This window comes from Lycorma delicatula, chromosome 4, assembly GCF_047948215.1.
Source record: "Lycorma delicatula isolate Av1 chromosome 4, ASM4794821v1, whole genome shotgun sequence".
NCBI lineage: Eukaryota > Metazoa > Arthropoda > Insecta > Hemiptera > Fulgoridae > Lycorma > Lycorma delicatula.
In genome coordinates, this window is record NC_134458.1 from 107,383,640 (window position 1) to 107,400,023 (window position 16,384).

The 16,384-nt window shown below is 29.9% G+C and overlaps 1 protein-coding gene and 1 non-coding gene across 2 annotated transcripts in view; both read left to right on the plus strand.

Moving 5' to 3' along the window:
* The window catches only part of LOC142322689 (guanylate cyclase 32E), an 857,649-nt gene that overhangs the window by 522,595 nt on the left and 318,670 nt on the right, over positions 1-16,384 (plus strand). The gene's annotated exons all lie outside the window — the stretch shown is intronic.
* Positions 2,560-2,680, plus strand: TRNAL-CAA (transfer RNA leucine (anticodon CAA)). The gene is made up of 2 exons: positions 2,560-2,597; positions 2,635-2,680. It is a non-coding gene; the product is annotated as a tRNA-Leu (tRNA).

Here is a 16,384-nt window from a genome sequence, read left to right on the forward strand (position 1 = left end):
CGAGGATTCATTTCCTTGATTGAGCCTGGTTTTTGGTCCTTACGAGGGCGTGCGTGGGTTCGACTCCCGCTTCTGCCAAATTTTTTTTTTTTAATTAACTTAACATTTTCTTCTACGTAGGGAGAAACCTATAGGTGTTTGAAAGGGGGTGAAGAAGGATAGAAATTTTAAAAATGATTGTAAATTTTTCCGATTTCCCACTATACTAAACGAGATATTCGCAAAATTACGGCTTGCCAAATGATAAATTTGTAAAAACTTTTTTCGTGTTTTATTTGAATTTCGAATTTTTAGAGGTGCGACGGTGCGTTGCGCAGCGGTTCAACTGAACAGCCATGCCACTGTTACTAAGTGCAATGCGACTCGCTGCATCTGCATCTGATAGTAGATCTACTGTGCTGTTAAATACTTAATTTACTGTTGTCATCCAATGTATAGTATTTGTAAATATTAAATTAAAATTCAGTTACACATATGAATGATGGAAGAAATCACAAAACGAGGGGAAAAAAGTGGTCCTTGCGTTAATGCGTTAATTTATGTGTTATTTATATATAAAATATATTTTGTGTTAAAATTAAATTAAATTACGGTTAATTAATAAAAGTAGAAAATTATGTAAAATTAAATTTTGTAGAATGATTTAACCACAGCTACATCAGTTGTCGGAATGGCCGAGTGGTCAAAGGCGCCAGACTCAAGGATTCTTAACCTTATCAGACATCGTTTGAGCCGGGTATTCTGGTCCTCTTACGAGGGCGTGAGTTCCAATCCCTCTTCTGGCACAATTTTTTTTTAATTAACCAATCATTTTTCTTCCACGGAGGGAGAATCCTGTAAGTGTTTTAAAGATGGTGAAGAAGGATAGAAATTTTAAAAATGATTGTAATTTTTTCCGATTTCCAACTATACTAAACGAGATATTCGCAAAATTACGACTTGCCAAATGATAAATTTCTAAAATCTTTTTTCGGGTTTTATTTGAATTTCGAATTTTTAGAGGTGCGACGGTGTGTTGCGCAGCGGCTCAACTGAACAGCTATGCCACCGTTACTAAGTGCAATGCGACTCGCTGCATCTGCATCTGAGAGTAGTTCTACTGTGCTGTTAAATACTTAATTTACTGTTGTCATCCAATGGATAGTATTTGTAAATATTAAATTAAAATTCAGTTACAGATATGACTGATGGAAGAAATCATAAAACGAGCAAAAAGGTGTGGTCCCTAAATTCGCTTGCCAAATGATAAATTTCTAAAAACTTTTTTCGTGTTTTATTTGAATTTCGAATTTTTAGAGGTGCGACGGTGTGTTGCGCAGCGGCTCAACTGAACAGCCATGCCACCGTTACTAAGTGCAATGCGACTCGCTGCTTCTGCATCTGAGAGTAGATCTTCTGTGCAGTTAAATACCTAAATTACTCTTGTCATCCAATGTATAGTATTTGTAAATATTAAATTAAAATTCAGTTACACATATGAATGATGGAAGAAATCACAAAACGAGGAAAAAAAAGTGGTCCTTGCGTAATGCGTTAATTTACGTGTTATTTATATATAAAATATATTTTGTGTAAAAATTAAATTAAATTACGGATAATTAATAAAAGTAAGAAAATTGTGTGAACATGTAACTGCCTTTTAGGTTAAGATTATTAAAAAATTAAAGTTCTACATAGGAAATATATTTTAACTAATCTGAGAGCCGTTTTAGACTAAATTACGGCAAACCATTATGTTAATTTATTGAATTTTTCGATTTTACTTGTTATATTTTTCTTTCTTATCTATTCTACTCATATTCTGGACCCATTAAATTTCTTTAACTTTTTACATTAGAAAAACATTTTTGCTGGAATGGAAAGAGGAAACCACCAATTCTCACCCTGCTTTAAAATCCTACGTGCACGCTATCCTCTTTTAGTTATTATTACACAATTGTTTTACATAGTTTTGATGATAAATTTATGTGCATTAAAATATAATTTTACGTGTTATTTATATATAAAATATATTTTGTGTTAAAATTAAATTAATTTACGGATAATTAATAAAAGTAAGAAAATTGTGTGAACATCTAACTGCATTTTAGGTTAAGATTATTAAAAAATTAAAGTTCTACATAGGAAATATATTTTAACTAATCTGAGAGAGGTTTTAGACTAAATTACGGCAAACCATTATGTTAATTTATTGAATTTTTCGATTTTACTTGTTATATTGTTCTTTCTTATCTATTCTACTCATATTCTAGACCCATTAAATTTCTTTAACTTTTTACATTAGAAAAAAATTCTGCTGGAATGGAAAGAGGAAACCGCCAATTTGCACCCTGCTTTATAATCCTACGCGCACACTATCCTCTTTTAGTTATTATTACTCTATTGTTTTACATAGTTTTGATGATAAATTTATGTGCATTAAAATATACTTTTACTTGTTATTTATATTTAAAATATATTTTGTGTTAAAATTAAATTAATTTACAAATAATTAATAAAAGTAAGAAAATTGTGTAAAATTAAATTTTGTAGAAAGATTTAACGACGACTACATCAGATGTCAGAATGGCCGAGTGGTCAAAGGCGCCAGACTCAAGGATTCTTAACCTTATCAGACATCGTCTGAGCCGGGTGTTCTGGTCCTCTTACGAGGGCGTGGGTTCGAATCCCACTTCTGGCACAATTTTTTTTTTAATTAACCAAACATTTTTCTTCTACGGAGGGAGAAACCTGTAGGTGTTTGAAAGGGGGTGAAGAAGGATAGAAATTTTGTAAATGATTGTAAATTTTTCCGGTTTCCAACTATACTAATCAAGATATTCGCAAAATTACGGCTTGCTAATTACATATTTCTAAAAACCTTTTTCGGGTTTTATTTGAATTTCGAATGTTAAGGGGGCGATGGTGTACGGCGCTGCGGCTCAACCATACAGCCATGCCACTGTTACGTAAGAGAGACTGGACTGGCTGCCTCCGGTTACGTGACTTAAAAAAATAAAAAAAATAACGGTTGCGGTATAATAAAAAAAAAATTTTTAACAAGAAACGAAAAATGGTTACCTGCTAGTGGTGTTTGTCCAGTAACTAAGAAACAAGCGAAATATATTTTTACATTTTATTAGGACTGATGGATAATCAGCTTTAACTAAAATTCTTAACATGATTCCGATTATATGGAAACCCGAATTTCTTAGATCACTCAAAGTTTTGGTTTCTGTATTGAACAAACGGTTGCTCTATAGAAATTACAATACTGATAATTTCTCTTTTTAAACTGAATAATCTTTAATCTTTATTTATTCTCACAAGCATGAATTTAATTAAGATAAGGGGGTCCAGGGGGCAAAGCCCTTTGCTAGACGGGAAGCATATATATACCGGCTAGTATATACAGTGTCTCTTTCGGCAACTACCTCTATAAGACGATCACCCTGTAAAAGACAAATATTTCTCGGAATATAAATGTTGCAGTACTGACAATCCTGACGGACAAGTCTTTTTTCAAATCTATTTATTGTACTATTTTGTAGATAGTTTATATTAAACAAAAAAAAACAGTATTTTAAATTGAAATAGTAAAATGAAAAACGCTATTGATACTTTTACAGAAGAAAATTAAAACTTTACATAAATATTACAAATTTTGATCGTTGAAACAATCTTCATAAAGAAATATACAAGAATTAAGAAAAGCAGAAATAAATAAAAGTTATTAGTAATTTTTTTTTAATCTTGCGCAGTTCTGCGCAACAATTCCGAATTTTCGTTAATTTAATATTGTATTATTTTTTATTTGGTAAAATATTGCTGACATTAGATATCGCAGATAAAGAAACGTCAACGTTTTAAATTGAAGCATCATAACGAACCACTCCACTAACTTGTCCCGCTCAAACGTTTTCGACCTTTAATTGAACCTAACTCAGAAACTAATCAACCAATCTTCATTAATATTTCACATGCAAAACTTCAGATACACTGCTACATCATAATTAAACTTCAATCAGATTGATTTAGTAAATTTGGAGATTCTTGTGCCACAAAACTTTATACACAGACCTACGTATGAATAAATGTATACATATAAAAGTATATGTATGTATATTTAATATAAGGAAACTTCAATTTAAGTTAATTATATATTCCTGAACTACTCACATATCAAAAATTAACGAAAATTAATTTTCACTCCTCCATTTTACCAACTTGCGACCGAAAGTAAAACCGTAATTTTTTTCGGAAAGTCGGTAAAAAAACAAAAGTAGAAGAATAGTTCAGTGAGAACAGTTTATATTTCAACTTGGACTCATCACGGTGAGATTTTTAAATCTGTTCTATTTTTAAATCTCAGTTCTATTTTTAAATAATTATCAATTGCTTTTATTGAATTGGAAATGCAGTTTTATCGTTTAAATATATATATATTTTGTAAAATACTAATTTTTTTAAAATTACTTTTTAATAATGAATTAAATTTACTTTCGCTAATTCCTATTTATCTACTAATAATTCTTTAGTTATCGAAGTACTTAACTTGTTGCATATATTTACTCTTTATAAACACTTCTTTAACGTATCCTCTTTGCTTATTTATTTTAATAATCGTTTATAAAGCATATTCTCCAATTTTTGTTTCAAGTTAAAAAATGTAGAAAACTTTATTTTCTACATAAATTGAAAAAAAATACAATAAATTTCTACAGAAATTCCATCATTACCCAGACGATACTGAAGTCGGCATTGATCATTATGGGATTTTTTTTCAGAGTTTTTCCTTTAATTTTAATCGTGGTTTTTATCATTCATTTATTTGAAATTGATAAACAATCGCCATTTTATTCTATTTCTATTACTTTTATTAAAAAAAGAAATTATTTTTCACAGAATTTAAAAATACGTAGGTTCCTATTTCCTATACACTCGTAAAAATATGTTAAGCCGACCGTTAAAATATCACCTATTTTTATTTTGTATTTTGCAGTTCTTATGACTAATGGAATTTTTTTGCCTTATTTTTATAAAAAAGAAAATAATAAAAGAAAGAAAGTAAATAATATAATATGTTTTTAATATTAATATTATTTTGTGAATTTTGATGCATATTGATGAATTTGAATTAGACAATGAGTAATTTATTTAATCCTTTTTAAAAATGTTTAGAAAAAGCTGATAAAGTATTGTATGACTTTTTGGGCTGTTAATAATAAAAATTAAGTGGTAGAAAAAAAAAACAGTATATATATTTTTTAGAGATGGGAAATAAATTTTAAGAAAAACTTTTCTAAAAATATTTATATATAGGTTAAGCTTAACAAAGTTTCTTGAGTAAAGTTTTCTATAAATCTAACACCACCTTCATTAAACGCTAAAAGTAAGAGAAACAGAATTTTCTGCATTTTAGATCCGGTGGTCTAAAATTTAAAAACGTTATAGACATTTCTTGATAACTCTATATATGAAGTATAAACTTTGAAAAAGATTTTGAAAAATATTTAAACCGATGGGAGGTAGAGCAAAAAAAAAAAAATATATATATATATATATACTTTAATTTTTAGAGGTGGTGGTTGATTTTTTTTTTTTTAATTTGCATTATTTGTATATCCATTGTAGGTAACAAATTTGCTTTATTATAATTTTCTCTAAAATGCCTTAGAAGAAAATTGAAATTGGTTTTTTCGCGATATCCCCCACCACTTGACGAATTAAAAATAAAAATATGTTGAATGCCTCATATATAAAAATATTTAAGCCGAATTTAAAGAAAATCGGTTTGGTCAATCCTGAAGTATAAGACCAAAAGTAGTGCGACAGACATACATATATACGTATGGTTTTTTGTCTAGATGAACTCATTAATCCTAAAACGTAGAGATTTGCAAAAAACCTGTGACCCATTTTTTAAATCACCATACTTTCTCTTTTAAATAGCTATTCTTGTTATATACACTGGGAAAGTAAAAATGGGTTACTAAATTTAAAATTGAAGTCATAAATTATATTTCCGTTAACTTACCTCTTTTTTAGGGGTAACATTAAACAGTTCATAGTTTAGTTAAATATTTTTATACATAACATAATTCAAGAGGGTCTTCCTTATGGAAGCCTGAACGTTTTCTGGTGATTCTGTAGAATTTTGAGGAAAAGCTATTTTTTTTACCATGTACTTAAGCTGTTCAACAGAAATTGCCGTTCAATTTTCCCAGATTTTTCAAGAAATTATCACCTAATTTTCCGAGTAATCCAATGCGCGGAGAATTTTTCTTTGCATATGTTAACCCGTATACTTTATTCACGCCTTTCATATATTCTTGATAACTGTTTTTTATTCATTGTGTTGTACAATGAATAGTTGCTGTTTAAGGTAATGCAATTGCACGTACTGCTTAAAGTATGAGAACCTATAGAATTACTACGTCCTTAATTCTTTGGTTTGGTAATAATGATTTTCCCTTTGGACTTATCCAGATTCTTTGATTCCTATCCATGGATGTAAAACCGCCGCCTAAATATTTCGCTGAGTTTCATATCACACTAATAAAAATCAGTATTCTTTTGGTTTGGGATATAGTTATTAAAATATTTATTGTTAAATATTCCTTAAATTTATCCGTATTTTTTATAATTTAAATGACAATTTTCATATTTCCTAATTTTTATTTTCAAAGTAGAAAGTTTTTAAGGAACTTGAAGCAAATGCCGAGATTGAAAATTTAAATTTATTGTGTCTTAACTAAACTTTTCTAACTTAGTATCTTTGAATTGATATTCGGTATGAAAAAAGGAAACAAATGAAATACAGGAAGACTTGATAACAAATGAAAATGAAGATTAACAAAAATATTACTACAAGCATGGCCATAGGAAATGAAGAATACAAGAATATCCAACAGTAAAAGATAAATCAAGTGAGTTAATTTAAATATCTGGTCTGAAAAATTAGTAAAGAATTGTACTCAAGGCAAGAATTAAAAAAAAAAAATTTAATGATGATAATAGTTTTTAATATGAAAAAGAACTTTTGTATAGGCATTGAGATAAGAATCAGAATTAACGGTTGGTAAAATGCAACAAGGTACTAAATGGAGAAGAAAAATTGATTTTGAGAAAAGATGATGTAGGAGAACCATAAAAATTAATGAAGAGAATAAAATGGACAGTTAAAGCGAGAAATTAAGAAATTCTAAACAGAAGTGGAGAAAAAAATAGTCAGAAAATAAAGCTGGATAGGGCAATGCCTAAAAAGAAAATTAAATACTAATGAAGGTTTTTAGAAGGTATGGTGAAATGAAAGGAGGAGAAGAAGTTGGCTTAGACTGATGATACCAAGTTGGAAGGCAAATACGGACAAACAAGAGGTTGGTAGTTGATCGATTGGCTTAGAGGCTATGTGCTGTTCCCACAAAAAACACACATCACAAAATATATTTTAGAAAAAATATGATGTTAGAGATATTTTTCTGAATCCACTTTCACAATCACTCGTTGGTAAGACAACCTTTCACGGGATTTAAAATTTAATTTCATAACATATTTTTAAACCTGTGTAAATATTGTTATGTCATGTGTGTTATGTGACTTTGAGTGTAGTGTGTTCACGATAAGATATGCCCATTTTCGCATGCTAAAAAATTATACCTAAATAATTGGTTAAGCTTTAATCAACATGTTGAGCATGTTCTTTGTGGTTTTCAATACACTTTATAGATGAATTCAGATAACCGTTGCTATAATCCCTTTTCACATCTTCATCACTTCGCTCACTCTCTCTCTTTCCTTTTACAGTGGTTTATAATCTCCTGTACCCATGTCATACCACCAGTATCGTTCTCACTAATTCTGATTGCCATTAACTCACTTAATAACAAAGATGATCTCTGTAATCCAATTATATTTCACAGAGATTCATTTCCATTTATTTATCTCTGTTTTTAGAAGTCTCTTTGTAAACATTCCTGTTCTGCTGAAACATATAACGTAGGTTTTGTGTACGTGTGTGTGTGTGTATGTGTTTATTTTTTTTTATTTTTAAGGTCTAGCTGGAAAAAATATACACGGAGAGAATTTATTATTTTATTTTATATTTCAAATAATACTGTCATTTCCTTGTCATTAGTTGTGAAATTGAATTCCGTTTTTAGAAATTTCTTTTTGACATTTCTTTAGCTTTATGATCAAGTTAGTTCATCTATAAAAAAAAAACATATTTATATATCTATGTATGTACGTACGTCGCAGCTCTTTTGGCCTATCTCAGGATTGACCAAACTGATTTTTTTCAAATTTTGCTGAAATATTTTTGGGCCATTGATCGTATTAATTTTTTTTCTAGATTCGTTAAAGGAACAGGGAATTTCGCGAAAAAATTTATTTTTTTCAGAGGTATTTTAGAGAAAACTCTATTAAAGCAAATTTGTTACCTGCATTGCATATATAAATAGTCCAAATTTTTTTTTCCAAAAATCAAACCCCAACTTTTAAAATCGAGATAAGATCCCAGACAAATATCTGTTTTTGTATTTCCATGAGATTACATATAAAGCACATAACATGTTTAACCAAAATTTCAGAATAAACTTAATCTATTAGATAAAAAAAATACGCTATTTCTTCATATCAAATATTTAGCAGTATATCAGTTCTTAGAAAAAAAAAATTTATACTTAACAAAAATAAAGTGATAAGGTCAAAAATTAAATTACTTTCTTTTGAAAATCGGTATTTTTTGAGTTTAATACATTTTATGTGGAATTTAAAAAAAAAGTGTTTTCGCAGATGAAAATAAATTTAAAACTTTGCTAGCAAATTTTTATTTATTTCGAACTGAGAACTGGTTCCATTTTTTAGCCTTTTTTTCTCATGCTTTTTTTGATTTTTTAAATAAAATAAAATTATAAAAAAGCAGATAATATCTTTTTTAAATTTAAATTGGGGATTCCTTCTCCTATCTACTCGTATATGTTCAGTTATCTATAAGGTCAGTTTTTTATTCGCTGTGAATAAATTTCAAATACAAGAAATTAGAACACATTATTAAAAACTTTCGTACAAAATATTTTTATTTGAGGTTCTCTTCTAGGAAATAAATATAAATACTATTTAGTACTAACAAGAACAGTGAGTAATTTAGCTTGTACTTTAAATAAAAGGAAATTAGGATACTTACGTATTAGCCTGTCGACCAATAATTGCAAACTTTTGGGTTATTGTTAATATCATCCGATATAACCATTATATTACCATTTTTATAACCATTAATTTTTATTTTATAAATATAATTTAATCAAACTACTCTTGCTTCGCTCGCTAACCCTGACTAATTAACGCAATAATGTTTTGAGTATTTAAGTAATAAATTCAGTAATTATTGCAATTATTTATTATTTAAATAATCAATTATTGATAATTAGTCGAAGTTATCGAGCGTAGGGTATAAGTTTGGTTAATTTATATTTATAATTATAAGCAATAACAATTATATTTTTAATATGTTAATGATCCCGTAACTTTGAAGTATTTTCAAAGTACCGGGATCATTATGGTTATGATCGACAGGCTAATACGTAAGTACCTAGGTTAGTACAAAAGGTAAATATTTTATTAATTAAATTCAATTTTTAAGTAGGAAAATTACATAATTTTCCGACATAATTAATTTATAATGAAATGATTCAACTTATTTTAATGAACACTTACCTTGAGGCCATATTAAATCACTTATTACACTAAAGGAATTTAAGATCTTTCTACTCGTATATTCCAGTGTGATGAGTGCCGTGTTTATTCTAAGTATTTGATAATGAACGATTAAGTAATTGTTTATGAGTAGTTCTGTAATTAGTTTTAAAGTAACAACTTATAAATAGTTTTGTAAGTTTTTAATTTGTTTTACGGTGATTTAATTTTGTTTTCATTCTATTTTTTTATGTAGCTGTGGTTTTTAGTTTATTTTAATTATACTTAAGTGTATTTTAAGGTCAACTTGTATTTCGTAGTTGTCTAAAATTTCAGGCTTACTATATTTAAAACTGTATAGTTAAACTGATTTAAAAATCATTAAACATATTAAAAAAGAGATTTAGCTTTAAGGGAATGGATTAATAACGCTCGCGCGCACGTTCATGTGTATATGAGTTTTTCAAGTTTTTGTCTAACCCCTTTTTTACTCTTTTTTGCATTATCTTATTGTTCGTATTGAAACATTATTTTTTATTTAAACAGATTTTAAATTTCGAATCTAAAAATGTTTACGTACTTACTAATCCCTCTTAAAAATTGTTTGTTTTAAAAAAAGTCCAGAATTTGCATTAATGAAAATTTTCATCTTGAATAATTTATTTTTCTGGATTTTTCAATGTGTACTAGAGGAAAAAAGAAATTTCTGTCAGGGAAAAAATTGGATTTTTGTATTATTCAATGGTTTTAGGTCCTTTAGAATAAAAATGCTAAAATCTTGGTATAAATGTGGATTATTACATATATTTTACTGTCTGTTCTGTTTGCTTTCTGTATACCGTATCGTAGAGATTTAATCTATACTCATGAAATTTTATGCGTTAGGATTTGTATTAGTAATATATATTGCATTCTTTCTATTAAATTAAAATAAAATAAGTAGAAGGATGAGGAGATATTGAAACTTATCATTCTATTTGAAAAAGCAACCTGGCACTACAAATTGGAATTGTATAAATTTGTTAAAGCAGGGGGTTTCAGGGTATAAATTATTTTTCAACTGTTATTGCAGGACTAAATAAAATTTTAATTTTTTTAAATGATCTTTTTATTTAGATTTCTATAATATATAAAATTATATATTTTAAATGATTTATAGATTTTTCCTTCATCATTGCCCGATACTGGATTTTTATGGCATAATGATATAACTTTATTTCATCCTAATATTCGAAATATTTTTAACAGAAAATTCAAAAAAATTATGTGGAAAACTTTGAACAAAGCAGTAATATATATTCCCAAATTGCGTAAAGCCTTACTTTATCCAAGTTACTTGTGAATAAAAGCGTTAAAAAGGCAAATTTCTAATCAACTGGGGATTAGAACGCGCTCCTGTTTTACTTCTAACAGCTATAACGTTATTATCCATACAATTGTGTCAGGTCAAAATTTAATTTACTGCATATTTTGTTAAATACGGAAAACATATTTAAAAACGCAATATTGTGCATATGATAATAGGTGTTCTAAAAATTAGTGAGACTTTTGCGCCTAGATAGCATTAGCTATTCCATTTTTTTTTTTTTTTTTTTTTTTTTTTTTTTAACTTCCGGGACTACCGTTAAGTATTTCTTTAGACGATGAAAAATGAATGAACGTTTTTACAGCGTATGAAAATGCCTTGCCTAACCGGGATTCGAACCCGGGGCCTCCGGATGAAAGGCCGAGACGCTACCACTCGCGCTACGGAGGGCGGCATTAGCGTATTCCTACAAAAGTCGAGGAAGACCGTCATGTAAGCAGTTCTGACATCGCTAATGACCTAAATATCCATCAACAAACAGTGTTAAATTATTCGGAGAAAGCTGGCTACAAAAAGAAGCTCGACATTTGGGTGCCGCATGGTCTGGCTCAGAAAAATTTACTCGACCGAATTTCTACCTACCATTCTTTACTGAAATGTAACGAAGTGAGGTGTAGCGCCATCTCGACGGTAGTAGTTTATGTGGTAAAGTAAATTTCACACGGGACTCTGCGATGGAGCTGAGTGGGAGTAGGAGGTCTACCCTCCTCTCCCTGGCAGACCAGATCGAAGTCCGTAACTGTAATCAAACTAGGGGTTTGAACTACAAAGTTGAGTTCACTTAGGGAACTGGGAATAAATTTCGTTGTTGCCAACATTTCTTGTAGTATGTTATTTATTGAATTCGCCTCGAATATTATGGGACATTTACTCACAATAGCTCAATTAAAATTTAGAACTAGGCGCGTGGTTCGTGCTTCCGCGAACTCGGTTAGCTAGTGCAGAGGGCAACGAAGTAGGACAATCAAGATGTCCGAATGAAGCTTACAGCGAAGGCGAAGGCCGAGTCATAATTCACTGATGTAAATGTCTACCGAGGCATTTACATCGGTAGCATCCCAACGAAGCTTGGCTTATTACTGTGAGATGTAAAAAGTTAGAGGGTCAAAAGACGACCTCCGTTAAAGCCCATTAGGGTTAGGAACGGAGGGTGGGGTGTAGCGACCGGAATCGTTACAAGGCTTCCCCTACGGGGGTTGGGATGAAACGTAACCAATCGAGCCATTTCTGAAGCGGTTGATCACGAGTGATGAAAAGTGGTTAACCTACAGCAACAAATGTGCAAAAACGATCGTAGTTGAAGTGAGGAGAACCTGCACACAGTATGTGGAAAACTCCACACTGACGCCCAGAAAGGTTATACTGTGTGTTTGATGGAATTGGAAGGGCATCGTGCACGGAGTTTTTAATGCATCCACCGTAGCCCGGTCCTGGCACCGTCAGACTATCATTTGTTTCGGTCTTTGCAGAACTCCTTGAATGGTGTTAACTTAAATTCAGAAAAGGACTGTGAAACCCACGTGTCACAATTTTTTTTTATCAGAAACCAATGAAGTTCTATAACGACGAGATTATGGTGTTAATGGAAAAAATGGCGGAAGGTCGTCAAAAAAAAATAGGGCATATGTGGTCTCATAATGTTATTTTCCAGTTGCAATAAATGTATACTCAAGTTTGGCCTCCAAAGGCTCAATACTTTTTAGACAACCTGATATATATGCCGACCTTAGTGGCGGATTGGAAGCATCTCTGCCTTTCACCTTGAAGTTCTAGGTTTGAATCTCGGTCAGGCTTGTCATTTTTCATAAGTTACAAAATTTATTTGTCTTAAGTAGTTGTAATTTGGCGTACGCCTGTTGTTTCTTTAAGGATAAATACAAACATACTAATAAGGTAATACCTATTCGAAGGTGTCCGTTACGTAGTACTACTTAGGAAATTTACTCTTTTGATTATTTATATTTGTTGACTGTTTTGTTTATGTAGGAATTATTGGATTTTTAATGAATATTTTACATGAATATCTGTAGAAAAATGTTTCTTAAAATTTAAACCCCATCTCGAAAAAAATATCCTTTTTTTGCTCTGAATCTTGGTTTTAATAATTAAAAAAAAAATTTGTATTTTCCTTCATCACAAGGACTATTAAAATTAAAGTAGCTTTGGCATCTGTTTTATATTCCGAACCCAAAATGAAAAGCAATTTTTTAATTACTTTTATAAAAGTTATACTTTATTTTTTCAATATTTCTAAACATTCGCTTTTATTTTATTTTTATTTTTTTATTAGAGATCACTTCTTTAAAAATAATTTTTTTCTGAATCTTTCCCACAGAGTAAGGAAGCCCTAAAATAGATTTTTTTTTTAATTTGAAATTTGAAAATTTTTATACCTAAATTTTATTTTTATTTTATTCATAATCAATAAAAAAGATCCCCAATGATACTCACTTGGGCTCCCAAATTTTAAATAATTCGGACATTTTTTTTTTTAGTTTTTTCTATCTTAATGTTTATAAAACTATTTTTGGTGAATATTGTTATTATTAAGTCTTTTTAATACGAAAAAATTGTGCAAGAACATATGGCTATTTCAAGCAATTTTATTTTACAGTTTCAAAAAAGTTTTTACTATTTTATTTTTTTATAATTTTTTCTTACTTTTTTATTCTACTGTTTTTTTTTTTTTTTTTTTTACAAAGAATTATTTATTTTAGTATTTTTATAATTGACAGTAACTAACGTTGGTTTATAAATGAAATATTTAGAACTAGTGCAGGAAAGCTTTGGTTGAATAATGAGCAGAGTAGAGAGGAAAGTTAAAGTATATGGTCTCTTTGTAATTCCAGAAAGATGGAAGATGTCAGACACTTTTTGGGTAGATGCCTGATTTTGATAGATATAATTAATAGCAGTATGGCTTGTGAAGGTTAGGTTTTCCGCCGGCCGGCCTCCGTGGCGCGAGTGATAGCGTCTCGGTCTTTCATCTGGAGGTCCCGGGTTCCAGTCAGGCATGGAATTTTCATACACGCTACAAATCGTTCATTTCATCCTCTGAAGCAGTATCTAACGGCGATCCCGGAGGGTAAAAAAAAAGTTTTCCGGTGAACCCACCGGGTTGGTCTAGTGCTGATCGCGTCTTCACAAATCAGCTGATTTCGAAGTCGAGATTTCCATCGTTCAAATCCTAGTAAAGGCAGTTACTTTTATACAGATTTGAATACTAGATCGTGAATGACGATGTTCTTTGGTGGTTCTTTTTTCCTGTTTAGCCTCCGGTAACTACCGTTTAGATAATACTTCAGAGGATGAATGAGGATGATATGTATGAGTGTAAATGAAGTGTAGTCTTGTGTACATTCTCAGTTCGACCAATCCTGAGATCTGTGGTTAATTGAAACCCAACCACCAAAGAACACCGGTATCCACGATCTAGCATTCAAATCCATGTAAAAATAACTGGCTTTACTAGGACTTGAACGCTGGAACTCTCGGCTTCCAAATCAGCTGAGTTCTTTGGTGGTTGCGTTTCAACTAACCACACGTCTAAGAAATGGTCGACCTGTCGACCTGAGACTTCATTTACACTCATATTATCATCCTCAGTCATACTCTGATTTAATACTTGACGGTGATTCCCGGAGGCTAAACAGGAAAAATGATTTTTCGGTGAGGAAATCAGTTACCTGAATGGTTAGAATTGGAAAATGTTATTAAAATATGTAAAGGAGGCACTAGCTTATAGAAAATAGCTGATTTTCGAATTTAATAATTAGTATAATCGAGTTATATTAACGTTATTTAGAAAATCTGTTTTGTGGTATAATCTTAGTTTCAGGTGTTATATTTCTTCTTTTTTTTTTCATTTTCCAATCTGTTCAAATAGCGAACAATAAATAACCCTCCCCCCAGACCAATGAGATGAGGATGTATGACATGCAAATAAGGCGTAATCTTGAACAAACTCAGACCTAGCATTCCTGAGACTTGTGGTTAATTGAACCCCAACCACCAAAGTACACCGGTAACCACCATTTAGTATTCAAAACCGTATAAAAGCAAGTAACGTTTATAGGATTTGAACCTCTATCCCTGGATTTGAACTTCGAATCAGCTGCTAAACAATTGATTTGCTTCGACGAGTTAACCACTACACAGCCCGGTCGGCTGTATTTAATTTAGTATTATTTAATAATTATTAATGAAATTGAATAATTTATATTCAGTTTTATTGAGTTGCCAACCTGGCAAAAGAATTTGGTCGTGCAATTAGTGTGGTGATATTTTATAAACAAAACAACAAAACACTTTTAGACTTATTTTCTTTTCTCTTTTTTCTTTTATTTAGTTGTTCTTTTTGTGATTTTTTTAAAAATATGCACGTTATTATTATTATTTTAGAATGTTTTTTATGATTTTACAATGCTACTTTTTAACTGGCGAACCCAGGAAAATCATGCATTACTTTGCCAGTTTTTTTTATTTGCATTGTAATGGTTTTTCTTTTTAAATTGATTTATTTCTGTTTATGTATTTAATTTACTGTTGTTATATTTTATTAATTTGTTGTTGTATTTGTGTTTTTCTTAATTATAAGTGTATCGTAAGAGCTTGTTAATCTTGTTCTTCCTATTTTTCTGGCAAGGTAAAGTCGATAAATTAATTAATCAATCAATATATTGAAAAGGATTTAAATCCGTGAATTAGGTTCCTGTGGATTAACAATTATGTTTTTTATTTAATCGATAATTTTAATCGCTTATTCTAGAAGAATCAATTCATAATTACTAACCCTGCAGCAGGTTTAGGCTGGTGTAATAGTATACTCTTGATAACGGTTATAAGAGTATCAATAAACAGAACAAAATAAGCCCATACAATCAAGTCCATGTGCCGGCGTGATTTTCCTTTTGATTTTAAAACCCCTCTCTTACATTATTAAAGGAAAATTATCTTTTAATATAAATTAATTATTTAACTTATATTTATATATATATATATATATATATATATATATATATATATTTATAAATATGATTAAAAAATATGTAATTTTTATTTTAAAGGTGATTTAAACACAGTTTTCATATTTTTTCTCGTTAATCTAATTTGAAATTATTTAAATTCCTAATCTACAAAAATCATGTTCACTCGCAAGTTCTTTGAACTTTTCCAAATAGGTTTTTTTTTGTAATAGTGTAGCAATTTTTGGAAATAAATAGATTTTAAAGAAATATTTTCAATATTAATGAAATAATATGAGTAACACATATAGTCAATCCGGTATTAACATTAAGAAACAAATTCTACCGTTGTTTTTTCTGGCCGTAATTTTTTACATGA